The 26,953-nt window shown below is 42.8% G+C and overlaps 48 non-coding genes across 48 annotated transcripts; all 48 read right to left on the bottom strand.

Moving 5' to 3' along the window:
* Positions 1-482: 482 nt before the first annotated feature.
* Positions 483-554, bottom strand: trnap-ugg (transfer RNA proline (anticodon UGG)). The gene has a single exon. It is a non-coding gene; the product is annotated as a tRNA-Pro (tRNA).
* Positions 555-1,758: 1,204 nt separating this feature from the next.
* Positions 1,759-1,830, bottom strand: trnap-ugg (transfer RNA proline (anticodon UGG)). Its single transcript has one exon. It is a non-coding gene; the product is annotated as a tRNA-Pro (tRNA).
* A 253-nt stretch (positions 1,831-2,083) lies between these two features.
* trnap-agg (transfer RNA proline (anticodon AGG)) lies at positions 2,084-2,155 on the bottom strand. The gene has a single exon. It is a non-coding gene; the product is annotated as a tRNA-Pro (tRNA).
* A 247-nt stretch (positions 2,156-2,402) lies between these two features.
* trnap-ugg (transfer RNA proline (anticodon UGG)) lies at positions 2,403-2,474 on the bottom strand. Its single transcript has one exon. It is a non-coding gene; the product is annotated as a tRNA-Pro (tRNA).
* A 253-nt stretch (positions 2,475-2,727) lies between these two features.
* On the bottom strand, positions 2,728-2,799 carry trnap-ugg (transfer RNA proline (anticodon UGG)). Its single transcript has one exon. It is a non-coding gene; the product is annotated as a tRNA-Pro (tRNA).
* Positions 2,800-3,046: 247 nt separating this feature from the next.
* On the bottom strand, positions 3,047-3,118 carry trnap-cgg (transfer RNA proline (anticodon CGG)). The gene has a single exon. It is a non-coding gene; the product is annotated as a tRNA-Pro (tRNA).
* A 1,204-nt stretch (positions 3,119-4,322) lies between these two features.
* Positions 4,323-4,394, bottom strand: trnap-ugg (transfer RNA proline (anticodon UGG)). Its single transcript has one exon. It is a non-coding gene; the product is annotated as a tRNA-Pro (tRNA).
* Positions 4,395-4,647: 253 nt separating this feature from the next.
* Positions 4,648-4,719, bottom strand: trnap-agg (transfer RNA proline (anticodon AGG)). Its single transcript has one exon. It is a non-coding gene; the product is annotated as a tRNA-Pro (tRNA).
* Positions 4,720-4,966: 247 nt separating this feature from the next.
* Positions 4,967-5,038, bottom strand: trnap-ugg (transfer RNA proline (anticodon UGG)). Its single transcript has one exon. It is a non-coding gene; the product is annotated as a tRNA-Pro (tRNA).
* Positions 5,039-5,604: 566 nt separating this feature from the next.
* trnap-ugg (transfer RNA proline (anticodon UGG)) lies at positions 5,605-5,676 on the bottom strand. The gene has a single exon. It is a non-coding gene; the product is annotated as a tRNA-Pro (tRNA).
* A 247-nt stretch (positions 5,677-5,923) lies between these two features.
* Positions 5,924-5,995, bottom strand: trnap-cgg (transfer RNA proline (anticodon CGG)). Its single transcript has one exon. It is a non-coding gene; the product is annotated as a tRNA-Pro (tRNA).
* Positions 5,996-6,567: 572 nt separating this feature from the next.
* On the bottom strand, positions 6,568-6,639 carry trnap-ugg (transfer RNA proline (anticodon UGG)). The gene has a single exon. It is a non-coding gene; the product is annotated as a tRNA-Pro (tRNA).
* A 566-nt stretch (positions 6,640-7,205) lies between these two features.
* Positions 7,206-7,277, bottom strand: trnap-ugg (transfer RNA proline (anticodon UGG)). Its single transcript has one exon. It is a non-coding gene; the product is annotated as a tRNA-Pro (tRNA).
* A 566-nt stretch (positions 7,278-7,843) lies between these two features.
* Positions 7,844-7,915, bottom strand: trnap-ugg (transfer RNA proline (anticodon UGG)). Its single transcript has one exon. It is a non-coding gene; the product is annotated as a tRNA-Pro (tRNA).
* Positions 7,916-8,481: 566 nt separating this feature from the next.
* trnap-ugg (transfer RNA proline (anticodon UGG)) lies at positions 8,482-8,553 on the bottom strand. Its single transcript has one exon. It is a non-coding gene; the product is annotated as a tRNA-Pro (tRNA).
* Positions 8,554-8,800: 247 nt separating this feature from the next.
* trnap-cgg (transfer RNA proline (anticodon CGG)) lies at positions 8,801-8,872 on the bottom strand. The gene has a single exon. It is a non-coding gene; the product is annotated as a tRNA-Pro (tRNA).
* A 1,216-nt stretch (positions 8,873-10,088) lies between these two features.
* Positions 10,089-10,160, bottom strand: trnap-ugg (transfer RNA proline (anticodon UGG)). The gene has a single exon. It is a non-coding gene; the product is annotated as a tRNA-Pro (tRNA).
* Positions 10,161-10,726: 566 nt separating this feature from the next.
* Positions 10,727-10,798, bottom strand: trnap-ugg (transfer RNA proline (anticodon UGG)). The gene has a single exon. It is a non-coding gene; the product is annotated as a tRNA-Pro (tRNA).
* Positions 10,799-11,364: 566 nt separating this feature from the next.
* On the bottom strand, positions 11,365-11,436 carry trnap-ugg (transfer RNA proline (anticodon UGG)). The gene has a single exon. It is a non-coding gene; the product is annotated as a tRNA-Pro (tRNA).
* A 566-nt stretch (positions 11,437-12,002) lies between these two features.
* Positions 12,003-12,074, bottom strand: trnap-ugg (transfer RNA proline (anticodon UGG)). The gene has a single exon. It is a non-coding gene; the product is annotated as a tRNA-Pro (tRNA).
* Positions 12,075-12,321: 247 nt separating this feature from the next.
* Positions 12,322-12,393, bottom strand: trnap-cgg (transfer RNA proline (anticodon CGG)). The gene has a single exon. It is a non-coding gene; the product is annotated as a tRNA-Pro (tRNA).
* A 1,210-nt stretch (positions 12,394-13,603) lies between these two features.
* Positions 13,604-13,675, bottom strand: trnap-ugg (transfer RNA proline (anticodon UGG)). The gene has a single exon. It is a non-coding gene; the product is annotated as a tRNA-Pro (tRNA).
* A 247-nt stretch (positions 13,676-13,922) lies between these two features.
* Positions 13,923-13,994, bottom strand: trnap-ugg (transfer RNA proline (anticodon UGG)). Its single transcript has one exon. It is a non-coding gene; the product is annotated as a tRNA-Pro (tRNA).
* Positions 13,995-14,560: 566 nt separating this feature from the next.
* trnap-ugg (transfer RNA proline (anticodon UGG)) lies at positions 14,561-14,632 on the bottom strand. Its single transcript has one exon. It is a non-coding gene; the product is annotated as a tRNA-Pro (tRNA).
* A 247-nt stretch (positions 14,633-14,879) lies between these two features.
* trnap-cgg (transfer RNA proline (anticodon CGG)) lies at positions 14,880-14,951 on the bottom strand. Its single transcript has one exon. It is a non-coding gene; the product is annotated as a tRNA-Pro (tRNA).
* A 572-nt stretch (positions 14,952-15,523) lies between these two features.
* Positions 15,524-15,595, bottom strand: trnap-ugg (transfer RNA proline (anticodon UGG)). Its single transcript has one exon. It is a non-coding gene; the product is annotated as a tRNA-Pro (tRNA).
* Positions 15,596-16,161: 566 nt separating this feature from the next.
* trnap-ugg (transfer RNA proline (anticodon UGG)) lies at positions 16,162-16,233 on the bottom strand. The gene has a single exon. It is a non-coding gene; the product is annotated as a tRNA-Pro (tRNA).
* A 566-nt stretch (positions 16,234-16,799) lies between these two features.
* On the bottom strand, positions 16,800-16,871 carry trnap-ugg (transfer RNA proline (anticodon UGG)). The gene has a single exon. It is a non-coding gene; the product is annotated as a tRNA-Pro (tRNA).
* Positions 16,872-17,437: 566 nt separating this feature from the next.
* Positions 17,438-17,509, bottom strand: trnap-ugg (transfer RNA proline (anticodon UGG)). Its single transcript has one exon. It is a non-coding gene; the product is annotated as a tRNA-Pro (tRNA).
* Positions 17,510-17,756: 247 nt separating this feature from the next.
* Positions 17,757-17,828, bottom strand: trnap-cgg (transfer RNA proline (anticodon CGG)). The gene has a single exon. It is a non-coding gene; the product is annotated as a tRNA-Pro (tRNA).
* A 572-nt stretch (positions 17,829-18,400) lies between these two features.
* Positions 18,401-18,472, bottom strand: trnap-ugg (transfer RNA proline (anticodon UGG)). Its single transcript has one exon. It is a non-coding gene; the product is annotated as a tRNA-Pro (tRNA).
* Positions 18,473-19,038: 566 nt separating this feature from the next.
* Positions 19,039-19,110, bottom strand: trnap-ugg (transfer RNA proline (anticodon UGG)). Its single transcript has one exon. It is a non-coding gene; the product is annotated as a tRNA-Pro (tRNA).
* A 247-nt stretch (positions 19,111-19,357) lies between these two features.
* trnap-cgg (transfer RNA proline (anticodon CGG)) lies at positions 19,358-19,429 on the bottom strand. The gene has a single exon. It is a non-coding gene; the product is annotated as a tRNA-Pro (tRNA).
* Positions 19,430-20,001: 572 nt separating this feature from the next.
* Positions 20,002-20,073, bottom strand: trnap-ugg (transfer RNA proline (anticodon UGG)). Its single transcript has one exon. It is a non-coding gene; the product is annotated as a tRNA-Pro (tRNA).
* Positions 20,074-20,639: 566 nt separating this feature from the next.
* On the bottom strand, positions 20,640-20,711 carry trnap-ugg (transfer RNA proline (anticodon UGG)). The gene has a single exon. It is a non-coding gene; the product is annotated as a tRNA-Pro (tRNA).
* A 247-nt stretch (positions 20,712-20,958) lies between these two features.
* Positions 20,959-21,030, bottom strand: trnap-ugg (transfer RNA proline (anticodon UGG)). Its single transcript has one exon. It is a non-coding gene; the product is annotated as a tRNA-Pro (tRNA).
* Positions 21,031-21,283: 253 nt separating this feature from the next.
* Positions 21,284-21,355, bottom strand: trnap-agg (transfer RNA proline (anticodon AGG)). Its single transcript has one exon. It is a non-coding gene; the product is annotated as a tRNA-Pro (tRNA).
* Positions 21,356-21,602: 247 nt separating this feature from the next.
* Positions 21,603-21,674, bottom strand: trnap-cgg (transfer RNA proline (anticodon CGG)). The gene has a single exon. It is a non-coding gene; the product is annotated as a tRNA-Pro (tRNA).
* A 572-nt stretch (positions 21,675-22,246) lies between these two features.
* Positions 22,247-22,318, bottom strand: trnap-ugg (transfer RNA proline (anticodon UGG)). Its single transcript has one exon. It is a non-coding gene; the product is annotated as a tRNA-Pro (tRNA).
* A 566-nt stretch (positions 22,319-22,884) lies between these two features.
* trnap-ugg (transfer RNA proline (anticodon UGG)) lies at positions 22,885-22,956 on the bottom strand. Its single transcript has one exon. It is a non-coding gene; the product is annotated as a tRNA-Pro (tRNA).
* Positions 22,957-23,203: 247 nt separating this feature from the next.
* On the bottom strand, positions 23,204-23,275 carry trnap-cgg (transfer RNA proline (anticodon CGG)). Its single transcript has one exon. It is a non-coding gene; the product is annotated as a tRNA-Pro (tRNA).
* Positions 23,276-23,847: 572 nt separating this feature from the next.
* Positions 23,848-23,919, bottom strand: trnap-ugg (transfer RNA proline (anticodon UGG)). Its single transcript has one exon. It is a non-coding gene; the product is annotated as a tRNA-Pro (tRNA).
* A 566-nt stretch (positions 23,920-24,485) lies between these two features.
* Positions 24,486-24,557, bottom strand: trnap-ugg (transfer RNA proline (anticodon UGG)). The gene has a single exon. It is a non-coding gene; the product is annotated as a tRNA-Pro (tRNA).
* A 247-nt stretch (positions 24,558-24,804) lies between these two features.
* On the bottom strand, positions 24,805-24,876 carry trnap-ugg (transfer RNA proline (anticodon UGG)). The gene has a single exon. It is a non-coding gene; the product is annotated as a tRNA-Pro (tRNA).
* A 253-nt stretch (positions 24,877-25,129) lies between these two features.
* Positions 25,130-25,201, bottom strand: trnap-agg (transfer RNA proline (anticodon AGG)). Its single transcript has one exon. It is a non-coding gene; the product is annotated as a tRNA-Pro (tRNA).
* Positions 25,202-25,448: 247 nt separating this feature from the next.
* Positions 25,449-25,520, bottom strand: trnap-cgg (transfer RNA proline (anticodon CGG)). Its single transcript has one exon. It is a non-coding gene; the product is annotated as a tRNA-Pro (tRNA).
* A 572-nt stretch (positions 25,521-26,092) lies between these two features.
* trnap-ugg (transfer RNA proline (anticodon UGG)) lies at positions 26,093-26,164 on the bottom strand. Its single transcript has one exon. It is a non-coding gene; the product is annotated as a tRNA-Pro (tRNA).
* A 566-nt stretch (positions 26,165-26,730) lies between these two features.
* On the bottom strand, positions 26,731-26,802 carry trnap-ugg (transfer RNA proline (anticodon UGG)). Its single transcript has one exon. It is a non-coding gene; the product is annotated as a tRNA-Pro (tRNA).
* Between the last annotated feature and the right edge of the window lie 151 nt (positions 26,803-26,953).

The raw sequence follows: 26,953 nt of genomic DNA, 5'->3' as shown, positions 1-26,953 counted from the left end.
GGCACAGAAAAAATGGTTGGTAATCTGCTAAGAAACTACATTTTAGCCCAAACGATACAACACCGGTACGGGCATGACATTGGCTAAATTGTGGAAGAAACATTGTTTTAAGGGACAAAGTTTTTGGCTCGCTTAATTTAACAGTTAACACCAGCCAAAGACATATTCTGGGCTCATCCGGGATTTGGACCCGGGACCTCTCGCACCCGAAGCGAGAATCATACCCCTATACCAACGAGCCATTAAAACATCTCATCGTTTGATGTTTGCCTGACGAAATTCACCTTTGTTAGGCATGTGAATTAAGTTGTTATCTTTTAGCAATAAAAGAATGCTGGGTGTTCTGCTAAGAAGATGAACCAGCTACATTTTTGCCAAAACGCTACAATGCTGGTATATGCACGGCAGTGGCTAAATTGTGGAAGAAACATTGTTTTAGGCTCACTTATTTAAACAGTCAACATTAGCCAAAGACATATTCTGGGCTCGTCCGGGATTTGGACCCGGGACCTCTCGCACCCAAAGCGAGAATCATACCCCTAGACCAACGAGCCATTAAGACATCTCATCGTTTGATGTTTGCCTGACGAAATTCACCATTGTTTGGCATGTGAATTAAGTTTTTGTCTTTTGGCAATAAAAGAATGCTGGGTGTTCTGCGAAGATGAACCAGCTACATTTTTGCCAAAACGTTACAATGCTGGTATATGCACGGCAGTGGCTAAATTGTGGAAGAAACATTGTTTTAAGGGACAAGGTTTTTGGCTCACTTAATTTAACAGTCAACACTAGCCAAAGACATATTCTGGGCTCGTCCGGGATTTGGACCCGGGACCTCTCGCACCCTAAGCGAGAATCATACCCCTAGACCAACGACCCAATTAAATGTCTCATTATTTGATATCTGCCTGACGAAATTCTCCATTGTCAGGCATATGAATAAAGTCGGCGTGTCTTGGCACAGAAAAAATGGTTGGTAATCTGCTAAGAAACTACATTTTAGCCCAAACGATACAACACCGGTACGGGCATGACATTGGCTAAATTGTGGAAGAAACATTGTTTTAAGGGACAAAGTTTTTGGCTCGCTTAATTTAACAGTTAACACCAGCCAAAGACATATTTTGGGCTCGTCCGGGATTTGGACCCGGGACCTCTCGCACCCGAAGCGAGAATCATACCCCTAGACCAACGACCCAATTAAATGTCTCATTATTTGATATCTGCCTGACGAAATTCTCCATTGTCAGGCATATGAATAAAGTCGGCGTGTCTTGGCACAGAAAAAATGGTTGGTAATCTGCTAAGAAACTACATTTTAGCCCAAACGATACAACACCGGTACGGGCATGACATTGGCTAAATTGTGGAAGAAACATTGTTTTAAGGGACAAAGTTTTTGGCTCGCTTAATTTAACAGTTAACACCAGCCAAAGACATATTCTGGGCTCATCCGGGATTTGGACCCGGGACCTCTCGCACCCGAAGCGAGAATCATACCCCTATACCAACGAGCCATTAAAACATCTCATCGTTTGATGTTTGCCTGACGAAATTCACCTTTGTTAGGCATGTGAATTAAGTTGTTATCTTTTAGCAATAAAAGAATGCTGGGTGTTCTGCTAAGAAGATGAACCAGCTACATTTTTGCCAAAACGCTACAATGCTGGTATATGCACGGCAGTGGCTAAATTGTGGAAGAAACATTGTTTTAGGCTCACTTATTTAAACAGTCAACATTAGCCAAAGACATATTCTGGGCTCGTCCGGGATTTGGACCCGGGACCTCTCGCACCCAAAGCGAGAATCATACCCCTAGACCAACGAGCCATTAAGACATCTCATCGTTTGATGTTTGCCTGACGAAATTCACCATTGTTTGGCATGTGAATTAAGTTTTTGTCTTTTGGCAATAAAAGAATGCTGGGTGTTCTGCGAAGATGAACCAGCTACATTTTTGCCAAAACGTTACAATGCTGGTATATGCACGGCAGTGGCTAAATTGTGGAAGAAACATTGTTTTAAGGGACAAGGTTTTTGGCTCACTTAATTTAACAGTCAACATTAGCCAAAGACATATTCTGGGCTCGTCCGGGATTTGGACCCGGGACCTCTCGCACCCTAAGCGAGAATCATACCCCTAGACCAACAAGCCAATTAAATGTCTTATTATTTGATATCTGCCTGACGAAATTCTCCATTGTCAGGCATATGAATAAAGCCGGCGTGTCTTGGCACAGAAAAAATGGTTGGTAATCTGCTAAGAAGCTACATTTTAGCCCAAACGATACAACACCGGTACGGGCATGACATTGGCTAAATTGTGGAAGAAACATTGTTTTAAGGGACAAAGTTTTTGGCTTGCTTAATTTAACAGTCAACACTAGCCAAAGACATATTCTGGGCTCGTCCAGGATTTGGACCCGGGACCTCTCGCACCCAAAGCGAGAATCATACCCCTAGACCAACGAGCCATTAAGACATCTCATCGTTTGATGTTTGCCTGACGAAATTCACCATTGTTTGGCATGTGAATTAAGTTTTTGTCTTTTGGCAATAAAAGAATGCTGGGTGTTCTGCGAAGATGAACCAGCTACATTTTTGCCAAAACGTTACAATGCTGGTATATGCACGGCAGTGGCTAAATTGTGGAAGAAACATTGTTTTAAGGGACAAGGTTTTTGGCTCACTTAATTTAACAGTCAACATTAGCCAAAGACATATTCTGGGCTCGTCCGGGATTTGGACCCGGGACCTCTCGCACCCAAAGCGAGAATCATACCCCTAGACCAACAAGCCAATTAAATGTCTCATTATTTGATATCTGCCTGACGAAATTCTCCATTGTCAGGCATATGAATAAAGTCGGCGTGTCTTGGCACAGAAAAAATGGTTGGTAATCTGCTAAGAAACTACATTTTAGCCCAAACGATACAACACCGGTACGGGCATGACATTGGCTAAATTGTGGAAGAAACATTGTTTTAAGGGACAAAGTTTTTGGCTCGCTTAATTTAACAGTTAACACCAGCCAAAGACATATTCTGGGCTCGTCCGGGATTTGGACCCGGGACCTCTCGCACCCGAAGCGAGAATCATACCCCTAGACCAACGAGCCATTAAGACATCTCATCGTTTGATGTTTGCCTGACGAAATTCACCATTGTTTGGCATGTGAATTAAGTTTTTGTCTTTTGGCAATAAAAGAATGCTGGGTGTTCTGCGAAGATGAGCCAGCTACATTTTTGCCAAAATGCTACAATGCTGGTATATGCACGGCAGTGGATAAATTGTGGAAGAAACATTGTTTTAAGGGACAAGGTTTTTGGCTCACTTAATTTAACAGTCAACACTAGCCAAAGACATATTCTGGGCTTGTCCGGGATTTGGACCCGGGACCTCTCGCACCCTAAGCGAGAATCATACCCCTAGACCAACGACCCAATTAAATGTCTCATTATTTGATATCTGCCTGACGAAATTCTCCATTGTCAGGCATATGAATAAAGTCGGCGTGTCTTGGCACAGAAAAAATGGTTGGTAATCTGCTAAGAAACTACATTTTAGCCCAAACGATACAACACCGGTACGGGCATGACATTGGCTAAATTGTGGAAGAAACATTGTTTTAAGGGACAAAGTTTTTGGCTTGCTTAATTTAACAGTCAACACTAGCCAAAGACATATTCTGGGCTCGTCCGGGATTTGGACCCGGGACCTCTCGCACCCGAAGCGAGAATCATACCCCTAGACCAACGACCCAATTAAATGTCTCATTATTTGATATCTGCCTGACGAAATTCTCCATTGTCAGGCATATGAATAAAGTCGGCGTGTCTTGGCACAGAAAAAATGGTTGGTAATCTGCTAAGAAACTACATTTTAGCCCAAACGATACAACACCGGTACGGGCATGACATTGGCTAAATTGTGGAAGAAACATTGTTTTAAGGGACAAAGTTTTTGGCTCGCTTAATTTAACAGTTAACACCAGCCAAAGACATATTCTGGGCTCATCCGGGATTTGGACCCGGGACCTCTCGCACCCGAAGCGAGAATCATACCCCTATACCAACGAGCCATTAAAACATCTCATCGTTTGATGTTTGCCTGACGAAATTCACCTTTGTTAGGCATGTGAATTAAGTTGTTATCTTTTAGCAATAAAAGAATGCTGGGTGTTCTGCTAAGAAGATGAACCAGCTACATTTTTGCCAAAACGCTACAATGCTGGTATATGCACGGCAGTGGCTAAATTGTGGAAGAAACATTGTTTTAGGCTCACTTATTTAAACAGTCAACATTAGCCAAAGACATATTCTGGGCTCGTCCGGGATTTGGACCCGGGACCTCTCGCACCCAAAGCGAGAATCATACCCCTAGACCAACAAGCCATTAAGACATCTCATCGTTTGATGTTTGCCTGACGAAATTCACCATTGTTTGGCATGTGAATTAAGTTTTTGTCTTTTGGCAATAAAAGAATGCTGGGTGTTCTGCGAAGATGAACCAGCTACATTTTTGCCAAAACGTTACAATGCTGGTATATGCACGGCAGTGGCTAAATTGTGGAAGAAACATTGTTTTAAGGGACAAGGTTTTTGGCTCACTTAATTTAACAGTCAACATTAGCCAAAGACATATTCTGGGCTCGTCCGGGATTTGGACCCGGGACCTCTCGCACCCTAAGCGAGAATCATACCCCTAGACCAACAAGCCAATTAAATGTCTTATTATTTGATATCTGCCTGACGAAATTCTCCATTGTCAGGCATATGAATAAAGCCGGCGTGTCTTGGCACAGAAAAAATGGTTGGTAATCTGCTAAGAAGCTACATTTTAGCCCAAACGATACAACACCGGTACGGGCATGACATTGGCTAAATTGTGGAAGAAACATTGTTTTAAGGGACAAAGTTTTTGGCTTGCTTAATTTAACAGTCAACACTAGCCAAAGACATATTCTGGGCTCGTCCGGGATTTGGACCCGGGACCTCTCGCACCCAAAGCGAGAATCATACCCCTAGACCAACGAGCCATTAAGACATCTCATCGTTTGATGTTTGCCTGACGAAATTCACCATTGTTTGGCATGTGAATTAAGTTTTTGTCTTTTGGCAATAAAAGAATGCTGGGTGTTCTGCGAAGATGAACCAGCTACATTTTTGCCAAAACGTTACAATGCTGGTATATGCACGGCAGTGGCTAAATTGTGGAAGAAACATTGTTTTAAGGGACAAGGTTTTTGGCTCACTTAATTTAACAGTCAACACTAGCCAAAGACATATTCTGGGCTTGTCCGGGATTTGGACCCGGGACCTCTCGCACCCGAAGCGAGACTCATACCCCTAGACCAACGAGCCATTAAAACATCTCATCGTTTGATGTTTGCCTGACGAAATTCACCTTTGTTTGGCATGTGAATTAAGTTGTTATCTTTTAGCAATAAAAGAATGCTGGGTGTTCTGCTAAGAAGATGAACCAGCTACATTTTTGCCAAAACGCTACAATGCTGGTATATGCACGGCAGTGGCTAAATTGTGGAAGAAACATTGTTTTAGGCTCACTTATTTAAACAGTCAACATTAGCCAAAGACATATTCTGGGCTCGTCCGGGATTTGGACCCGGGACCTCTCGCACCCAAAGCGAGAATCATACCCCTAGACCAACAAGCCAATTAAATGTCTCATTATTTGATATCTGCCTGACGAAATTCTCCATTGTCAGGCATATGAATAAAGTCGGCGTGTCTTGGCACAGAAAAAATGGTTGGTAATCTGCTAAGAAACTACATTTTAGCCCAAACGATACAACACCGGTACGGGCATGACATTGGCTAAATTGTGGAAGAAACATTGTTTTAAGGGACAAAGTTTTTGGCTCGCTTAATTTAACAGTTAACACCAGCCAAAGACATATTCTGGGCTCGTCCGGGATTTGGACCCGGGACCTCTCGCACCCGAAGCGAGAATCATACCCCTAGACCAACGAGCCATTAAGACATCTCATCGTTTGATGTTTGCCTGACGAAATTCACCATTGTTTGGCATGTGAATTAAGTTTTTGTCTTTTGGCAATAAAAGAATGCTGGGTGTTCTGCGAAGATGAGCCAGCTACATTTTTGCCAAAATGCTACAATGCTGGTATATGCACGGCAGTGGATAAATTGTGGAAGAAACATTGTTTTAAGGGACAAGGTTTTTGGCTCACTTAATTTAACAGTCAACACTAGCCAAAGACATATTCTGGGCTTGTCCGGGATTTGGACCCGGGACCTCTCGCACCCTAAGCGAGAATCATACCCCTAGACCAACGACCCAATTAAATGTCTCATTATTTGATATCTGCCTGACGAAATTCTCCATTGTCAGGCATATGAATAAAGTCGGCGTGTCTTGGCACAGAAAAAATGGTTGGTAATCTGCTAAGAAACTACATTTTAGCCCAAACGATACAACACCGGTACGGGCATGACATTGGCTAAATTGTGGAAGAAACATTGTTTTAAGGGACAAAGTTTTTGGCTTGCTTAATTTAACAGTCAACACTAGCCAAAGACATATTCTGGGCTCGTCCGGGATTTGGACCCGGGACCTCTCGCACCCAAAGCGAGAATCATACCCCTAGACCAACGAGCCATTAAGACATCTCATCGTTTGATGTTTGCCTGACGAAATTCACCATTGTTTGGCATGTGAATTAAGTTTTTGTCTTTTGGCAATAAAAGAATGCTGGGTGTTCTGCGAAGATGAACCAGCTACATTTTTGCCAAAACGTTACAATGCTGGTATATGCACGGCAGTGGCTAAATTGTGGAAGAAACATTGTTTTAAGGGACAAGGTTTTTGGCTCACTTAATTTAACAGTCAACACTAGCCAAAGACATATTCTGGGCTTGTCCGGGATTTGGACCCGGGACCTCTCGCACCCGAAGCGAGACTCATACCCCTAGACCAACGAGCCATTAAAACATCTCATCGTTTGATGTTTGCCTGACGAAATTCACCTTTGTTTGGCATGTGAATTAAGTTGTTATCTTTTAGCAATAAAAGAATGCTGGGTGTTCTGCTAAGAAGATGAACCAGCTACATTTTTGCCAAAACGCTACAATGCTGGTATATGCACGGCAGTGGCTAAATTGTGGAAGAAACATTGTTTTAGGCTCACTTATTTAAACAGTCAACATTAGCCAAAGACATATTCTGGGCTCGTCCGGGATTTGGACCCGGGACCTCTCGCACCCAAAGCGAGAATCATACCCCTAGACCAACAAGCCAATTAAATGTCTCATTATTTGATATCTGCCTGACGAAATTCTCCATTGTCAGGCATATGAATAAAGTCGGCGTGTCTTGGCACAGAAAAAATGGTTGGTAATCTGCTAAGAAACTACATTTTAGCCCAAACGATACAACACCGGTACGGGCATGACATTGGCTAAATTGTGGAAGAAACATTGTTTTAAGGGACAAAGTTTTTGGCTCGCTTAATTTAACAGTTAACACCAGCCAAAGACATATTCTGGGCTCGTCCGGGATTTGGACCCGGGACCTCTCGCACCCTAAGCGAGAATCATACCCCTAGACCAACGACCCAATTAAATGTCTCATTATTTGATATCTGCCTGACGAAATTCTCCATTGTCAGGCATATGAATAAAGTCGGCGTGTCTTGGCACAGAAAAAATGGTTGGTAATCTGCTAAGAAACTACATTTTAGCCCAAACGATACAACACCGGTACGGGCATGACATTGGCTAAATTGTGGAAGAAACATTGTTTTAAGGGACAAAGTTTTTGGCTTGCTTAATTTAACAGTCAACACTAGCCAAAGACATATTCTGGGCTCGTCCGGGATTTGGACCCGGGACCTCTCGCACCCAAAGCGAGAATCATACCCCTAGACCAACGAGCCATTAAGACATCTCATCGTTTGATGTTTGCCTGACGAAATTCACCATTGTTTGGCATGTGAATTAAGTTTTTGTCTTTTGGCAATAAAAGAATGCTGGGTGTTCTGCGAAGATGAACCAGCTACATTTTTGCCAAAACGTTACAATGCTGGTATATGCACGGCAGTGGCTAAATTGTGGAAGAAACATTGTTTTAAGGGACAAGGTTTTTGGCTCACTTAATTTAACAGTCAACACTAGCCAAAGACATATTCTGGGCTTGTCCGGGATTTGGACCCGGGACCTCTCGCACCCGAAGCGAGACTCATACCCCTAGACCAACGAGCCATTAAAACATCTCATCGTTTGATGTTTGCCTGACGAAATTCACCTTTGTTTGGCATGTGAATTAAGTTGTTATCTTTTAGCAATAAAAGAATGCTGGGTGTTCTGCTAAGAAGATGAACCAGCTACATTTTTGCCAAAACGCTACAATGCTGGTATATGCACGGCAGTGGCTAAATTGTGGAAGAAACATTGTTTTAGGCTCACTTATTTAAACAGTCAACATTAGCCAAAGACATATTCTGGGCTCGTCCGGGATTTGGACCCGGGACCTCTCGCACCCAAAGCGAGAATCATACCCCTAGACCAACAAGCCAATTAAATGTCTCATTATTTGATATCTGCCTGACGAAATTCTCCATTGTCAGGCATATGAATAAAGTCGGCGTGTCTTGGCACAGAAAAAATGGTTGGTAATCTGCTAAGAAACTACATTTTAGCCCAAACAATACAACACCGGTACGGGCATGACATTGGCTAAATTGTGGAAGAAACATTGTTTTAAGGGACAAAGTTTTTGGCTCGCTTAATTTAACAGTTAACACCAGCCAAAGACATATTCTGGGCTCGTCCGGGATTTGGACCCGGGACCTCTCGCACCCGAAGCGAGAATCATACCCCTAGACCAACGAGCCATTAAGACATCTCATCGTTTGATGTTTGCCTGACGAAATTCACCATTGTTTGGCATGTGAATTAAGTTTTTGTCTTTTGGCAATAAAAGAATGCTGGGTGTTCTGCGAAGATGAGCCAGCTACATTTTTGCCAAAATGCTACAATGCTGGTATATGCACGGCAGTGGATAAATTGTGGAAGAAACATTGTTTTAAGGGACAAGGTTTTTGGCTCACTTAATTTAACAGTCAACACTAGCCAAAGACATATTCTGGGCTTGTCCGGGATTTGGACCCGGGACCTCTCGCACCCTAAGCGAGAATCATACCCCTAGACCAACGACCCAATTAAATGTCTCATTATTTGATATCTGCCTGACGAAATTCTCCATTGTCAGGCATATGAATAAAGTCGGCGTGTCTTGGCACAGAAAAAATGGTTGGTAATCTGCTAAGAAACTACATTTTAGCCCAAACGATACAACACCGGTACGGGCATGACATTGGCTAAATTGTGGAAGAAACATTGTTTTAAGGGACAAAGTTTTTGGCTTGCTTAATTTAACAGTCAACACTAGCCAAAGACATATTCTGGGCTCGTCCGGGATTTGGACCCGGGACCTCTCGCACCCAAAGCTAGAATCATACCCCTAGACCAACGAGCCATTAAGACATCTCATCGTTTGATGTTTGCCTGACGAAATTCACCATTGTTTGGCATGTGAATTAAGTTTTTGTCTTTTGGCAATAAAAGAATGCTGGGTGTTCTGCGAAGATGAACCAGCTACATTTTTGCCAAAACGTTACAATGCTGGTATATGCACGGCAGTGGCTAAATTGTGGAAGAAACATTGTTTTAAGGGACAAGGTTTTTGGCTCACTTAATTTAACAGTCAACACTAGCCAAAGACATATTCTGGGCTTGTCCGGGATTTGGACCCGGGACCTCTCGCACCCTAAGCGAGAATCATACCCCTAGACCAACGACCCAATTAAATGTCTCATTATTTGATATCTGCCTGACGAAATTCTCCATTGTCAGGCATATGAATAAAGTCGGCGTGTCTTGGCACAGAAAAAATGGTTGGTAATCTGCTAAGAAACTACATTTTAGCCCAAACGATACAACACCGGTACGGGCATGACATTGGCTAAATTGTGGAAGAAACATTGTTTTAAGGGACAAAGTTTTTGGCTTGCTTAATTTAACAGTCAACACTAGCCAAAGACATATTCTGGGCTCGTCCGGGATTTGGACCCGGGACCTCTCGCACCCAAAGCGAGAATCATACCCCTAGACCAACGAGCCATTAAGACATCTCATCGTTTGATGTTTGCCTGACGAAATTCACCATTGTTTGGCATGTGAATTAAGTTTTTGTCTTTTGGCAATAAAAGAATGCTGGGTGTTCTGCGAAGATGAACCAGCTACATTTTTGCCAAAACGTTACAATGCTGGTATATGCACGGCAGTGGCTAAATTGTGGAAGAAACATTGTTTTAAGGGACAAGGTTTTTGGCTCACTTAATTTAACAGTCAACACTAGCCAAAGACATATTCTGGGCTTGTCCGGGATTTGGACCCGGGACCTCTCGCACCCGAAGCGAGACTCATACCCCTAGACCAACGAGCCATTAAAACATCTCATCGTTTGATGTTTGCCTGACGAAATTCACCTTTGTTTGGCATGTGAATTAAGTTGTTATCTTTTAGCAATAAAAGAATGCTGGGTGTTCTGCTAAGAAGATGAACCAGCTACATTTTTGCCAAAACGCTACAATGCTGGTATATGCACGGCAGTGGCTAAATTGTGGAAGAAACATTGTTTTAGGCTCACTTATTTAAACAGTCAACATTAGCCAAAGACATATTCTGGGCTCGTCCGGGATTTGGACCCGGGACCTCTCGCACCCAAAGCGAGAATCATACCCCTAGACCAACAAGCCAATTAAATGTCTCATTATTTGATATCTGCCTGACGAAATTCTCCATTGTCAGGCATATGAATAAAGTCGGCGTGTCTTGGCACAGAAAAAATGGTTGGTAATCTGCTAAGAAACTACATTTTAGCCCAAACGATACAACACCGGTACGGGCATGACATTGGCTAAATTGTGGAAGAAACATTGTTTTAAGGGACAAAGTTTTTGGCTCGCTTAATTTAACAGTTAACACCAGCCAAAGACATATTCTGGGCTCGTCCGGGATTTGGACCCGGGACCTCTCGCACCCTAAGCGAGAATCATACCCCTAGACCAACGACCCAATTAAATGTCTCATTATTTGATATCTGCCTGACGAAATTCTCCATTGTCAGGCATATGAATAAAGTCGGCGTGTCTTGGCACAGAAAAAATGGTTGGTAATCTGCTAAGAAACTACATTTTAGCCCAAACGATACAACACCGGTACGGGCATGACATTGGCTAAATTGTGGAAGAAACATTGTTTTAAGGGACAAAGTTTTTGGCTTGCTTAATTTAACAGTCAACACTAGCCAAAGACATATTCTGGGCTCGTCCGGGATTTGGACCCGGGACCTCTCGCACCCAAAGCGAGAATCATACCCCTAGACCAACGAGCCATTAAGACATCTCATCGTTTGATGTTTGCCTGACGAAATTCACCATTGTTTGGCATGTGAATTAAGTTTTTGTCTTTTGGCAATAAAAGAATGCTGGGTGTTCTGCGAAGATGAACCAGCTACATTTTTGCCAAAACGTTACAATGCTGGTATATGCACGGCAGTGGCTAAATTGTGGAAGAAACATTGTTTTAAGGGACAAGGTTTTTGGCTCACTTAATTTAACAGTCAACACTAGCCAAAGACATATTCTGGGCTTGTCCGGGATTTGGACCCGGGACCTCTCGCACCCGAAGCGAGACTCATACCCCTAGACCAACGAGCCATTAAAACATCTCATCGTTTGATGTTTGCCTGACGAAATTCACCTTTGTTTGGCATGTGAATTAAGTTGTTATCTTTTAGCAATAAAAGAATGCTGGGTGTTCTGCTAAGAAGATGAACCAGCTACATTTTTGCCAAAACGCTACAATGCTGGTATATGCACGGCAGTGGCTAAATTGTGGAAGAAACATTGTTTTAGGCTCACTTATTTAAACAGTCAACATTAGCCAAAGACATATTCTGGGCTCGTCCGGGATTTGGACCCGGGACCTCTCGCACCCAAAGCGAGAATCATACCCCTAGACCAACAAGCCAATTAAATGTCTCATTATTTGATATCTGCCTGACGAAATTCTCCATTGTCAGGCATATGAATAAAGTCGGCGTGTCTTGGCACAGAAAAAATGGTTGGTAATCTGCTAAGAAACTACATTTTAGCCCAAACGATACAACACCGGTACGGGCATGACATTGGCTAAATTGTGGAAGAAACATTGTTTTAAGGGACAAAGTTTTTGGCTCGCTTAATTTAACAGTTAACACCAGCCAAAGACATATTCTGGGCTCGTCCGGGATTTGGACCCGGGACCTCTCGCACCCGAAGCGAGAATCATACCCCTAGACCAACGAGCCATTAAGACATCTCATCGTTTGATGTTTGCCTGACGAAATTCACCATTGTTTGGCATGTGAATTAAGTTTTTGTCTTTTGGCAATAAAAGAATGCTGGGTGTTCTGCGAAGATGAGCCAGCTACATTTTTGCCAAAATGCTACAATGCTGGTATATGCACGGCAGTGGATAAATTGTGGAAGAAACATTGTTTTAAGGGACAAGGTTTTTGGCTCACTTAATTTAACAGTCAACACTAGCCAAAGACATATTCTGGGCTTGTCCGGGATTTGGACCCGGGACCTCTCGCACCCTAAGCGAGAATCATACCCCTAGACCAACGACCCAATTAAATGTCTCATTATTTGATATCTGCCTGACGAAATTCTCCATTGTCAGGCATATGAATAAAGTCGGCGTGTCTTGGCACAGAAAAAATGGTTGGTAATCTGCTAAGAAACTACATTTTAGCCCAAACGATACAACACCGGTACGGGCATGACATTGGCTAAATTGTGGAAGAAACATTGTTTTAAGGGACAAAGTTTTTGGCTTGCTTAATTTAACAGTCAACACTAGCCAAAGACATATTCTGGGCTCGTCCGGGATTTGGACCCGGGACCTCTCGCACCCAAAGCTAGAATCATACCCCTAGACCAACGAGCCATTAAGACATCTCATCGTTTGATGTTTGCCTGACGAAATTCACCATTGTTTGGCATGTGAATTAAGTTTTTGTCTTTTGGCAATAAAAGAATGCTGGGTGTTCTGCGAAGATGAACCAGCTACATTTTTGCCAAAACGTTACAATGCTGGTATATGCACGGCAGTGGCTAAATTGTGGAAGAAACATTGTTTTAAGGGACAAGGTTTTTGGCTCACTTAATTTAACAGTCAACACTAGCCAAAGACATATTCTGGGCTTGTCCGGGATTTGGACCCGGGACCTCTCGCACCCGAAGCGAGACTCATACCCCTAGACCAACGAGCCATTAAAACATCTCATCGTTTGATGTTTGCCTGACGAAATTCACCTTTGTTTGGCATGTGAATTAAGTTGTTATCTTTTAGCAATAAAAGAATGCTGGGTGTTCTGCTAAGAAGATGAACCAGCTACATTTTTGCCAAAACGCTACAATGCTGGTATATGCACGGCAGTGGCTAAATTGTGGAAGAAACATTGTTTTAGGCTCACTTATTTAAACAGTCAACATTAGCCAAAGACATATTCTGGGCTCGTCCGGGATTTGGACCCGGGACCTCTCGCACCCAAAGCGAGAATCATACCCCTAGACCAACAAGCCAATTAAATGTCTCATTATTTGATATCTGCCTGACGAAATTCTCCATTGTCAGGCATATGAATAAAGTCGGCGTGTCTTGGCACAGAAAAAATGGTTGGTAATCTGCTAAGAAACTACATTTTAGCCCAAACGATACAACACCGGTACGGGCATGACATTGGCTAAATTGTGGAAGAAACATTGTTTTAAGGGACAAAGTTTTTGGCTTGCTTAATTTAACAGTCAACACTAGCCAAAGACATATTCTGGGCTCGTCCGGGATTTGGACCCGGGACCTCTCGCACCCAAAGCGAGAATCATACCCCTAGACCAACGAGCCATTAAGACATCTCATCGTTTGATGTTTGCCTGACGAAATTCACCATTGTTTGGCATGTGAATTAAGTTTTTGTCTTTTGGCAATAAAAGAATGCTGGGTGTTCTGCGAAGATGAACCAGCTACATTTTTGCCAAAACGTTACAATGCTGGTATATGCACGGCAGTGGCTAAATTGTGGAAGAAACATTGTTTTAAGGGACAAGGTTTTTGGCTCACTTAATTTAACAGTCAACACTAGCCAAAGACATATTCTGGGCTTGTCCGGGATTTGGACCCGGGACCTCTCGCACCCGAAGCGAGACTCATACCCCTAGACCAACGAGCCATTAAAACATCTCATCGTTTGATGTTTGCCTGACGAAATTCACCTTTGTTTGGCATGTGAATTAAGTTGTTATCTTTTAGCAATAAAAGAATGCTGGGTGTTCTGCTAAGAAGATGAACCAGCTACATTTTTGCCAAAACGCTACAATGCTGGTATATGCACGGCAGTGGCTAAATTGTGGAAGAAACATTGTTTTAGGCTCACTTATTTAAACAGTCAACATTAGCCAAAGACATATTCTGGGCTCGTCCGGGATTTGGACCCGGGACCTCTCGCACCCAAAGCGAGAATCATACCCCTAGACCAACAAGCCAATTAAATGTCTCATTATTTGATATCTGCCTGACGAAATTCTCCATTGTCAGGCATATGAATAAAGTCGGCGTGTCTTGGCACAGAAAAAATGGTTGGTAATCTGCTAAGAAACTACATTTTAGCCCAAACGATACAACACCGGTACGGGCATGACATTGGCTAAATTGTGGAAGAAACATTGTTTTAAGGGACAAAGTTTTTGGCTCGCTTAATTTAACAGTTAACACCAGCCAAAGACATATTCTGGGCTCGTCCGGGATTTGGACCCGGGACCTCTCGCACCCGAAGCGAGAATCATACCCCTAGACCAACGAGCCATTAAGACATCTCATCGTTTGATGTTTGCCTGACGAAATTCACCATTGTTTGGCATGTGAATTAAGTTTTTGTCTTTTGGCAATAAAAGAATGCTGGGTGTTCTGCGAAGATGAGCCAGCTACATTTTTGCCAAAATGCTACAATGCTGGTATATGCACGGCAGTGGATAAATTGTGGAAGAAACATTGTTTTAAGGGACAAGGTTTTTGGCTCACTTAATTTAACAGTCAACACTAGCCAAAGACATATTCTGGGCTTGTCCGGGATTTGGACCCGGGACCTCTCGCACCCTAAGCGAGAATCATACCCCTAGACCAACGACCCAATTAAATGTCTCATTATTTGATATCTGCCTGACGAAATTCTCCATTGTCAGGCATATGAATAAAGTCGGCGTGTCTTGGCACAGAAAAAATGGTTGGTAATCTGCTAAGAAACTACATTTTAGCCCAAACGATACAACACCGGTACGGGCATGACATTGGCTAAATTGTGGAAGAAACATTGTTTTAAGGGACAAAGTTTTTGGCTTGCTTAATTTAACAGTCAACACTAGCCAAAGACATATTCTGGGCTCGTCCGGGATTTGGACCCGGGACCTCTCGCACCCAAAGCGAGAATCATACCCCTAGACCAACGAGCCATTAAGACATCTCATCGTTTGATGTTTGCCTGACGAAATTCACCATTGTTTGGCATGTGAATTAAGTTTTTGTCTTTTGGCAATAAAAGAATGCTGGGTGTTCTGCGAAGATGAACCAGCTACATTTTTGCCAAAACGTTACAATGCTGGTATATGCACGGCAGTGGCTAAATTGTGGAAGAAACATTGTTTTAAGGGACAAGGTTTTTGGCTCACTTAATTTAACAGTCAACACTAGCCAAAGACATATTCTGGGCTTGTCCGGGATTTGGACCCGGGACCTCTCGCACCCGAAGCGAGACTCATACCCCTAGACCAACGAGCCATTAAAACATCTCATCGTTTGATGTTTGCCTGACGAAATTCACCTTTGTTTGGCATGTGAATTAAGTTGTTATCTTTTAGCAATAAAAGAATGCTGGGTGTTCTGCTAAGAAGATGAACCAGCTACATTTTTGCCAAAACGCTACAATGCTGGTATATGCACGGCAGTGGCTAAATTGTGGAAGAAACATTGTTTTAGGCTCACTTATTTAAACAGTCAACATTAGCCAAAGACATATTCTGGGCTCGTCCGGGATTTGGACCCGGGACCTCTCGCACCCAAAGCGAGAATCATACCCCTAGACCAACAAGCCAATTAAATGTCTCATTATTTGATATCTGCCTGACGAAATTCTCCATTGTCAGGCATATGAATAAAGTCGGCGTGTCTTGGCACAGAAAAAATGGTTGGTAATCTGCTAAGAAACTACATTTTAGCCCAAACGATACAACACCGGTACGGGCATGACATTGGCTAAATTGTGGAAGAAACATTGTTTTAAGGGACAAAGTTTTTGGCTTGCTTAATTTAACAGTCAACACTAGCCAAAGACATATTCTGGGCTTGTCCGGGATTTGGACCCGGGACCTCTCGCACCCTAAGCGAGAATCATACCCCTAGACCAACGACCCAATTAAATGTCTCATTATTTGATATCTGCCTGACGAAATTCTCCATTGTCAGGCATATGAATAAAGTCGGCGTGTCTTGGCACAGAAAAAATGGTTGGTAATCTGCTAAGAAACTACATTTTAGCCCAAACGATACAACACCGGTACGGGCATGACATTGGCTAAATTGTGGAAGAAACATTGTTTTAAGGGACAAAGTTTTTGGCTTGCTTAATTTAACAGTCAACACTAGCCAAAGACATATTCTGGGCTCGTCCGGGATTTGGACCCGGGACCTCTCGCACCCAAAGCGAGAATCATACCCCTAGACCAACGAGCCATTAAGACATCTCATCGTTTGATGTTTGCCTGACGAAATTCACCATTGTTTGGCATGTGAATTAAGTTTTTGTCTTTTGGCAATAAAAGAATGCTGGGTGTTCTGCGAAGATGAACCAGCTACATTTTTGCCAAAACGTTACAATGCTGGTATATGCACGGCAGTGGCTAAATTGTGGAAGAAACATTGTTTTAAGGGACAAGGTTTTTGGCTCACTTAATTTAACAGTCAACACTAGCCAAAGACATATTCTGGGCTTGTCCGGGATTTGGACCCGGGACCTCTCGCACCCGAAGCGAGACTCATACCCCTAGACCAACGAGCCATTAAAACATCTCATCGTTTGATGTTTGCCTGACGAAATTCACCTTTGTTTGGCATGTGAATTAAGTTGTTATCTTTTAGCAATAAAAGAATGCTGGGTGTTCTGCTAAGAAGATGAACCAGCTACATTTTTGCCAAAACGCTACAATGCTGGTATATGCACGGCAGTGGCTAAATTGTGGAAGAAACATTGTTTTAGGCTCACTTATTTAAACAGTCAACATTAGCCAAAGACATATTCTGGGCTCGTCCGGGATTTGGACCCGGGACCTCTCGCACCCAAAGCGAGAATCATACCCCTAGACCAACAAGCCAATTAAATGTCTCATTATTTGATATCTGCCTGACGAAATTCTCCATTGTCAGGCATATGAATAAAGTCGGCGTGTCTTGGCACAGAAAAAATGGTTGGTAATCTGCTAAGAAACTACATTTTAGCCCAAACGATACAACACCGGTACGGGCATGACATTGGCTAAATTGTGGAAGAAACATTGTTTTAAGGGACAAAGTTTTTGGCTCGCTTAATTTAACAGTTAACACCAGCCAAAGACATATTCTGGGCTCGTCCGGGATTTGGACCCGGGACCTCTCGCACCCGAAGCGAGAATCATACCCCTAGACCAACGAGCCATTAAGACATCTCATCGTTTGATGTTTGCCTGACGAAATTCACCATTGTTTGGCATGTGAATTAAGTTTTTGTCTTTTGGCAATAAAAGAATGCTGGGTGTTCTGCGAAGATGAGCCAGCTACATTTTTGCCAAAATGCTACAATGCTGGTATATGCACGGCAGTGGATAAATTGTGGAAGAAACATTGTTTTAAGGGACAAGGTTTTTGGCTCACTTAATTTAACAGTCAACACTAGCCAAAGACATATTCTGGGCTTGTCCGGGATTTGGACCCGGGACCTCTCGCACCCTAAGCGAGAATCATACCCCTAGACCAACGACCCAATTAAATGTCTCATTATTTGATATCTGCCTGACGAAATTCTCCATTGTCAGGCATATGAATAAAGTCGGCGTGTCTTGGCACAGAAAAAATGGTTGGTAATCTGCTAAGAAACTACATTTTAGCCCAAACGATACAACACCGGTACGGGCATGACATTGGCTAAATTGTGGAAGAAACATTGTTTTAAGGGACAAAGTTTTTGGCTTGCTTAATTTAACAGTCAACACTAGCCAAAGACATATTCTGGGCTCGTCCGGGATTTGGACCCGGGACCTCTCGCACCCAAAGCGAGAATCATACCCCTAGACCAACGAGCCATTAAGACATCTCATCGTTTGATGTTTGCCTGACGAAATTCACCATTGTTTGGCATGTGAATTAAGTTTTTGTCTTTTGGCAATAAAAGAATGCTGGGTGTTCTGCGAAGATGAACCAGCTACATTTTTGCCAAAACGTTACAATGCTGGTATATGCACGGCAGTGGCTAAATTGTGGAAGAAACATTGTTTTAAGGGACAAGGTTTTTGGCTCACTTAATTTAACAGTCAACACTAGCCAAAGACATATTCTGGGCTTGTCCGGGATTTGGACCCGGGACCTCTCGCACCCGAAGCGAGACTCATACCCCTAGACCAACGAGCCATTAAAACATCTCATCGTTTGATGTTTGCCTGACGAAATTCACCTTTGTTTGGCATGTGAATTAAGTTGTTATCTTTTAGCAATAAAAGAATGCTGGGTGTTCTGCTAAGAAGATGAACCAGCTACATTTTTGCCAAAACGCTACAATGCTGGTATATGCACGGCAGTGGCTAAATTGTGGAAGAAACATTGTTTTAGGATCACTTATTTAAACAGTCAACATTAGCCAAAGACATATTCTGGGCTTGTCCGGGATTTGGACCCGGGACCTCTCGCACCCAAAGCGAGAATCATACCCCTAGACCAACAAGCCAATTAAATGTCTCATTATTTGATATCTGCCTGACGAAATTCTCCATTGTCAGGCATATGAATAAAGTCGGCGTGTCTTGGCACAGAAAAAATGGTTGGTAATCTGCTAAGAAACTACATTTTAGCCCAAACGATACAACACCGGTACGGGCATGACATTGGCTAAATTGTGGAAGAAACATTGTTTTAAGGGACAAAGTTTTTGGCTCGCTTAATTTAACAGTTAACACCAGCCAAAGACATATTCTGGGCTCGTCCGGGATTTGGACCCGGGACCTCTCGCACCCGAAGCGAGAATCATACCCCTAGACCAACGAGCCATTAAGACATCTCATCGTTTGATGTTTGCCTGACGAAATTCACCATTGTTTGGCATGTGAATTAAGTTTTTGTCTTTTGGCAATAAAAGAATGCTGGGTGTTCTGCGAAGATGAGCCAGCTACATTTTTGCCAAAATGCTACAATGCTGGTATATGCACGGCAGTGGATAAATTGTGGAAGAAACATTGTTTTAAGGGACAAGGTTTTTGGCTCACTTAATTTAACAGTCAACACTAGCCAAAGACATATTCTGGGCTTGTCCGGGATTTGGACCCGGGACCTCTCGCACCCTAAGCGAGAATCATACCCCTAGACCAACGACCCAATTAAATGTCTCATTATTTGATATCTGCCTGACGAAATTCTCCATTGTCAGGCATATGAATAAAGTCGGCGTGTCTTGGCACAGAAAAAATGGTTGGTAATCTGCTAAGAAACTACATTTTAGCCCAAACGATACAACACCGGTACGGGCATGACATTGGCTAAATTGTGGAAGAAACATTGTTTTAAGGGACAAAGTTTTTGGCTTGCTTAATTTAACAGTCAACACTAGCCAAAGACATATTCTGGGCTCGTCCGGGATTTGGACCCGGGACCTCTCGCACCCAAAGCGAGAATCATACCCCTAGACCAACGAGCCATTAAGACATCTCATCGTTTGATGTTTGCCTGACGAAATTCACCATTGTTTGGCATGTGAATTAAGTTTTTGTCTTTTGGCAATAAAAGAATGCTGGGTGTTCTGCGAAGATGAACCAGCTACATTTTTGCCAAAACGTTACAATGCTGGTATATGCACGGCAGTGGATAAATTGTGGAAGAAACATTGTTTTAAGGGACAAGGTTTTTGGCTCACTTAATTTAACAGTCAACACTAGCCAAAGACATATTCTGGGCTTGTCCGGGATTTGGACCCGGGACCTCTCGCACCCGAAGCGAGACTCATACCCCTAGACCAACGAGCCATTAAAACATCTCATCGTTTGATGTTTGCCTGACGAAATTCACCTTTGTTTGGCATGTGAATTAAGTTGTTATCTTTTAGCAATAAAAGAATGCTGGGTGTTCTGCTAAGAAGATGAACCAGCTACATTTTTGCCAAAACGCTACAATGCTGGTATATGCACGGCAGTGGCTAAATTGTGGAAGAAACATTGTTTTAGGCTCACTTATTTAAACAGTCAACATTAGCCAAAGACATATTCTGGGCTCGTCCGGGATTTGGACCCGGGACCTCTCGCACCCAAAGCGAGAATCATACCCCTAGACCAACAAGCCAATTAAATGTCTCATTATTTGATATCTGCCTGACGAAATTCTCCATTGTCAGGCATATGAATAAAGTCGGCGTGTCTTGGCACAGAAAAAATGGTTGGTAATCTGCTAAGAAACTACATTTTAGCCCAAACGATACAACACCGGTACGGGCATGACATTGGCTAAATTGTGGAAGAAACATTGTTTTAAGGGACAAAGTTTTTGGCTCGCTTAATTTAACAGTTAACACCAGCCAAAGACATATTCTGGGCTCGTCCGGGATTTGGACCCGGGACCTCTCGCACCCAAAGCGAGAATCATACCCCTAGACCAACGAGCCATTAAGACATCTCATCGTTTGATGTTTGCCTGACGAAATTCACCATTGTTTGGCATGTGAATTAAGTTTTTGTCTTTTGGCAATAAAAGAATGCTGGGTGTTCTGCGAAGATGAACCAGCTACATTTTTGCCAAAACGTTACAATGCTGGTATATGCACGGCAGTGGCTAAATTGTGGAAGAAACATTGTTTTAAGGGACAAGGTTTTTGGCTCACTTAATTTAACAGTCAACATTAGCCAAAGACATATTCTGGGCTCGTCCGGGATTTGGACCCGGGACCTCTCGCACCCTAAGCGAGAATCATACCCCTAGACCAACAAGCCAATTAAATGTCTTATTATTTGATATCTGCCTGACGAAATTCTCCATTGTCAGGCATATGAATAAAGTCGGCGTGTCTTGGCACAGAAAAAATGGTTGGTAATCTGCTAAGAAACTACATTTTAGCCCAAACGATACAACACCGGTACGGGCATGACATTGGCTAAATTGTGGAAGAAACATTGTTTTAAGGGACAAAGTTTTTGGCTCGCTTAATTTAACAGTTAACACCAGCCAAAGACATATTCTGGGCTCGTCCGGGATTTGGACCCGGGACCTCTCGCACCCGAAGCGAGAATCATACCCCTAGACCAACGAGCCATTAAGACATCTCATCGTTTGATGTTTGCCTGACGAAATTCACCATTGTTTGGCATGTGAATTAAGTTTTTGTCTTTTGGCAATAAAAGAATGCTGGGTGTTCTGCGAAGATGAGCCAGCTACATTTTTGCCAAAATGCTACAATGCTGGTATATGCACGGCAGTGGATAAATTGTGGAAGAAACATTGTTTTAAGGGACAAGGTTTTTGGCTCACTTAATTTAACAGTCAACACTAGCCAAAGACATATTCTGGGCTTGTCCGGGATTTGGACCCGGGACCTCTCGCACCCTAAGCGAGAATCATACCCCTAGACCAACGACCCAATTAAATGTCTCATTATTTGATATCTGCCTGACGAAATTCTCCATTGTCAGGCATATGAATAAAGTCGGCGTGTCTTGGCACAGAAAAAATGGTTGGTAATCTGCTAAGAAACTACATTTTAGCCCAAACGATACAACACCGGTACGGGCATGACATTGGCTAAATTGTGGAAGAAACATTGTTTTAAGGGACAAAGTTTTTGGCTTGCTTAATTTAACAGTCAACACTAGCCAAAGACATATTCTGGGCTCGTCCGGGATTTGGACCCGGGACCTCTCGCACCCAAAGCGAGAATCATACCCCTAGACCAACGAGCCATTAAGACATCTCATCGTTTGATGTTTGCCTGACGAAATTCACCATTGTTTGGCATGTGAATTAAGTTTTTGTCTTTTGGCAATAAAAGAATGCTGGGTGTTCTGCGAAGATGAACCAGCTACATTTTTGCCAAAACGTTACAATGCTGGTATATGCACGGAAGTGGATAAATTGTGGAAGAAACATTGTTTTAAGGGACAAGGTTTTTGGCTCACTTAATTTAACAGTCAACACTAGCCAAAGACATATTCTGGGCTTGTCCGGGATTTGGACCCGGGACCTCTCGCACCCGAAGCGAGACTCATACCCCTAGACCAACGAGCCATTAAAACATCTCATCGTTTGATGTTTGCCTGACGAAATTCACCTTTGTTTGGCATGTGAATTAAGTTGTTATCTTTTAGCAATAAAAGAATGCTGGGTGTTCTGCTAAGAAGATGAACCAGCTACATTTTTGCCAAAACGCTACAATGCTGGTATATGCACGGCAGTGGCTAAATTGTGGAAGAAACATTGTTTTAGGCTCACTTATTTAAACAGTCAACATTAGCCAAAGACATATTCTGGGCTCGTCCGGGATTTGGACCCGGGACCTCTCGCACCCAAAGCGAGAATCATACCCCTAGACCAACAAGCCAATTAAATGTCTCATTATTTGATATCTGCCTGACGAAATTCTCCATTGTCAGGCATATGAATAAAGTCGGCGTGTCTTGGCACAGAAAAAATGGTTGGTAATCTGCTAAGAAACTACATTTTAGCCCAAACGATACAACACCGGTACGGGCATGACATTGGCTAAATTGTGGAAGAAACATTGTTTTAAGGGACAAAGTTTTTGGCTCGCTTAATTTAACAGTTAACACCAGCCAAAGACATATTCTGGGCTCGTCCGGGATTTGGACCCGGGACCTCTCGCACCCGAAGCGAGAATCATACCCCTAGACCAACGAGCCATTAAGACATCTCATCGTTTGATGTTTGCCTGACGAAATTCACCATTGTTTGGCATGTGAATTAAGTTTTTGTCTTTTGGCAATAAAAGAATGCTGGGTGTTCTGCGAAGATGAGCCAGCTACATTTTTGCCAAAATGCTACAATGCTGGTATATGCACGGCAGTGGATAAATTGTGGAAGAAACATTGTTTTAAGGGACAAGGTTTTTGGCTCACTTAATTTAACAGTCAACACTAGCCAAAGACATATTCTGGGCTTGTCCGGGATTTGGACCCGGGACCTCTCGCACCCTAAGCGAGAATCATACCCCTAGACCAACGACCCAATTAAATGTCTCATTATTTGATATCTGCCTGACGAAATTCTCCATTGTCAGGCATATGAATAAAGTCGGCGTGTCTTGGCACAGAAAAAATGGTTGGTAATCTGCTAAGAAACTACATTTTAGCCCAAACGATACAACACCGGTACGGGCATGACATTGGCTAAATTGTGGAAGAAACATTGTTTTAAGGGACAAAGTTTTTGGCTTGCTTAATTTAACAGTCAACACTAGCCAAAGACATATTCTGGGCTCGTCCGGGATTTGGACCCGGGACCTCTCGCACCCAAAGCGAGAATCATACCCCTAGACCAACGAGCCATTAAGACATCTCATCGTTTGATGTTTGCCTGACGAAATTCACCATTGTTTGGCATGTGAATTAAGTTTTTGTCTTTTGGCAATAAAAGAATGCTGGGTGTTCTGCGAAGATGAACCAGCTACATTTTTGCCAAAACGTTACAATGCTGGTATATGCACGGCAGTGGATAAATTGTGGAAGAAACATTGTTTTAAGGGACAAGGTTTTTGGCTCACTTAATTTAACAGTCAACACTAGCCAAAGACATATTCTGGGCTTGTCCGGGATTTGGACCCGGGACCTCTCGCACCCGAAGCGAGACTCATACCCCTAGACCAACGAGCCATTAAAACATCTCATCGTTTGATGTTTGCCTGACGAAATTCACCTTTGTTTGGCATGTGAATTAAGTTGTTATCTTTTAGCAATAAAAGAATGCTGGGTGTTCTGCTAAGAAGATGAACCAGCTACATTTTTGCCAAAACGCTACAATGCTGGTATATGCACGGCAGTGGCTAAATTGTGGAAGAAACATTGTTTTAGGCTCACTTATTTAAACAGTCAACATTAGCCAAAGACATATTCTGGGCTCGTCCGGGATTTGGACCCGGGACCTCTCGCACCCAAAGCGAGAATCATACCCCTAGACCAACAAGCCAATTAAATGTCTCATTATTTGATATCTGCCTGACGAAATTCTCCATTGTCAGGCATATGAATAAAGTCGGCGTGTCTTGGCACAGAAAAAATGGTTGGTAATCTGCTAAGAAACTACATTTTAGCCCAAACGATACAACACCGGTACGGGCATGACATTGGCTAAATTGTGGAAGAAACATTGTTTTAAGGGACAAAGTTTTTGGCTCGCTTAATTTAACAGTTAACACCAGCCAAAGACATATTCTGGGCTCGTCCGGGATTTGGACCCGGGACCTCTCGCACCCAAAGCGAGAATCATACCCCTAGACCAACGAGCCATTAAGACATCTCATCGTTTGATGTTTGCCTGACGAAATTCACCATTGTTTGGCATGTGAATTAAGTTTTTGTCTTTTGGCAATAAAAGAATGCTGGGTGTTCTGCGAAGATGAACCAGCTACATTTTTGCCAAAACGTTACAATGCTGGTATATGCACGGCAGTGGCTAAATTGTGGAAGAAACATTGTTTTAAGGGACAAGGTTTTTGGCTCACTTAATTTAACAGTCAACATTAGCCAAAGACATATTCTGGGCTCGTCCGGGATTTGGACCCGGGACCTCTCGCACCCTAAGCGAGAATCATACCCCTAGACCAACAAGCCAATTAAATGTCTTATTATTTGATATCTGCCTGACGAAATTCTCCATTGTCAGGCATATGAATAAAGTCGGCGTGTCTTGGCACAGAAAAAATGGTTGGTAATCTGCTAAGAAACTACATTTTAGCCCAAACGATACAACACCGGTACGGGCATGACATTGGCTAAATTGTGGAAGAAACATTGTTTTAAGGGACAAAGTTTTTGGCTCGCTTAATTTAACAGTTAACACCAGCCAAAGACATATTCTGGGCTCGTCCGGGATTTGGACCCGGGACCTCTCGCACCCGAAGCGAGAATCATACCCCTAGACCAACGAGCCATTAAGACATCTCATCGTTTGATGTTTGCCTGACGAAATTCACCATTGTTTGGCATGTGAATTAAGTTTTTGTCTTTTGGCAATAAAAGAATGCTGGGTGTTCTGCGAAGATGAGCCAGCTACATTTTTGCCAAAATGCTACAATGCTGGTATATGCACGGCAGTGGATAAATTGTGGAAGAAACATTGTTTTAAGGGACAAGGTTTTTGGCTCACTTAATTTAACAGTCAACACTAGCCAAAGACATATTCTGGGCTTGTCCGGGATTTGGACCCGGGACCTCTCGCACCCTAAGCGAGAATCATACCCCTAGACCAACGACCCAATTAAATGTCTCATTATTTGATATCTGCCTGACGAAATTCTCCATTGTCAGGCATATGAATAAAGTCGGCGTGTCTTGGCACAGAAAAAATGGTTGGTAATCTGCTAAGAAACTACATTTTAGCCCAAACGATACAACACCGGTACGGGCATGACATTGGCTAAATTGTGGAAGAAACATTGTTTTAAGGGACAAAGTTTTTGGCTTGCTTAATTTAACAGTCAACACTAGCCAAAGACATATTCTGGGCTCGTCCGGGATTTGGACCCGGGACCTCTCGCACCCAAAGCGAGAATCATACCCCTAGACCAACGAGCCATTAAGACATCTCATCGTTTGATGTTTGCCTGACGAAATTCACCATTGTTTGGCATGTGAATTAAGTTTTTGTCTTTTGGCAATAAAAGAATGCTGGGTGTTCTGCGAAGATGAACCAGCTACATTTTTGCCAAAACGTTACAATGCTGGTATATGCACGGCAGTGGATAAATTGTGGAAGAAACATTGTTTTAAGGGACAAGGTTTTTGGCTCACTTAATTTAACAGTCAACACTAGCCAAAGACATATTCTGGGCTTGTCCGGGATTTGGACCCGGGACCTCTCGCACCCGAAGCGAGACTCATACCCCTAGACCAACGAGCCATTAAAACATCTCATCGTTTGATGTTTGCCTGACGAAATTCACCTTTGTTTGGCATGTGAATTAAGTTGTTATCTTTTAGCAATAAAAGAATGCTGGGTGTTCTGCTAAGAAGATGAACCAGCTACATTTTTGCCAAAACGCTACAATGCTGGTATATGCACGGCAGTGGCTAAATTGTGGAAGAAACATTGTTTTAGGCTCACTTATTTAAACAGTCAACATTAGCCAAAGACATATTCTGGGCTCGTCCGGGATTTGGACCCGGGACCTCTCGCACCCAAAGCGAGAATCATACCCCTAGACCAACAAGCCAATTAAATGTCTCATTATTTGATATCTGCCTGACGAAATTCTCCATTGTCAGGCATATGAATAAAGTCGGCGTGTCTTGGCACAGAAAAAATGGTTGGTAATCTGCTAAGAAACTACATTTTAGCCCAAACGATACAACACCGGTACGGGC

Source organism: Anarhichas minor, unplaced genomic scaffold, assembly GCF_050575085.1.
Source record: "Anarhichas minor isolate MPS153535 unplaced genomic scaffold, ASM5057508v1 ptg000025l, whole genome shotgun sequence".
NCBI classification, from domain to species: Eukaryota; Metazoa; Chordata; class Actinopteri; order Perciformes; family Anarhichadidae; genus Anarhichas; species Anarhichas minor.
Note: the sequence above shows the minus strand (reverse complement) of the source record. Positions and strands in the feature narration are given on the sequence as shown.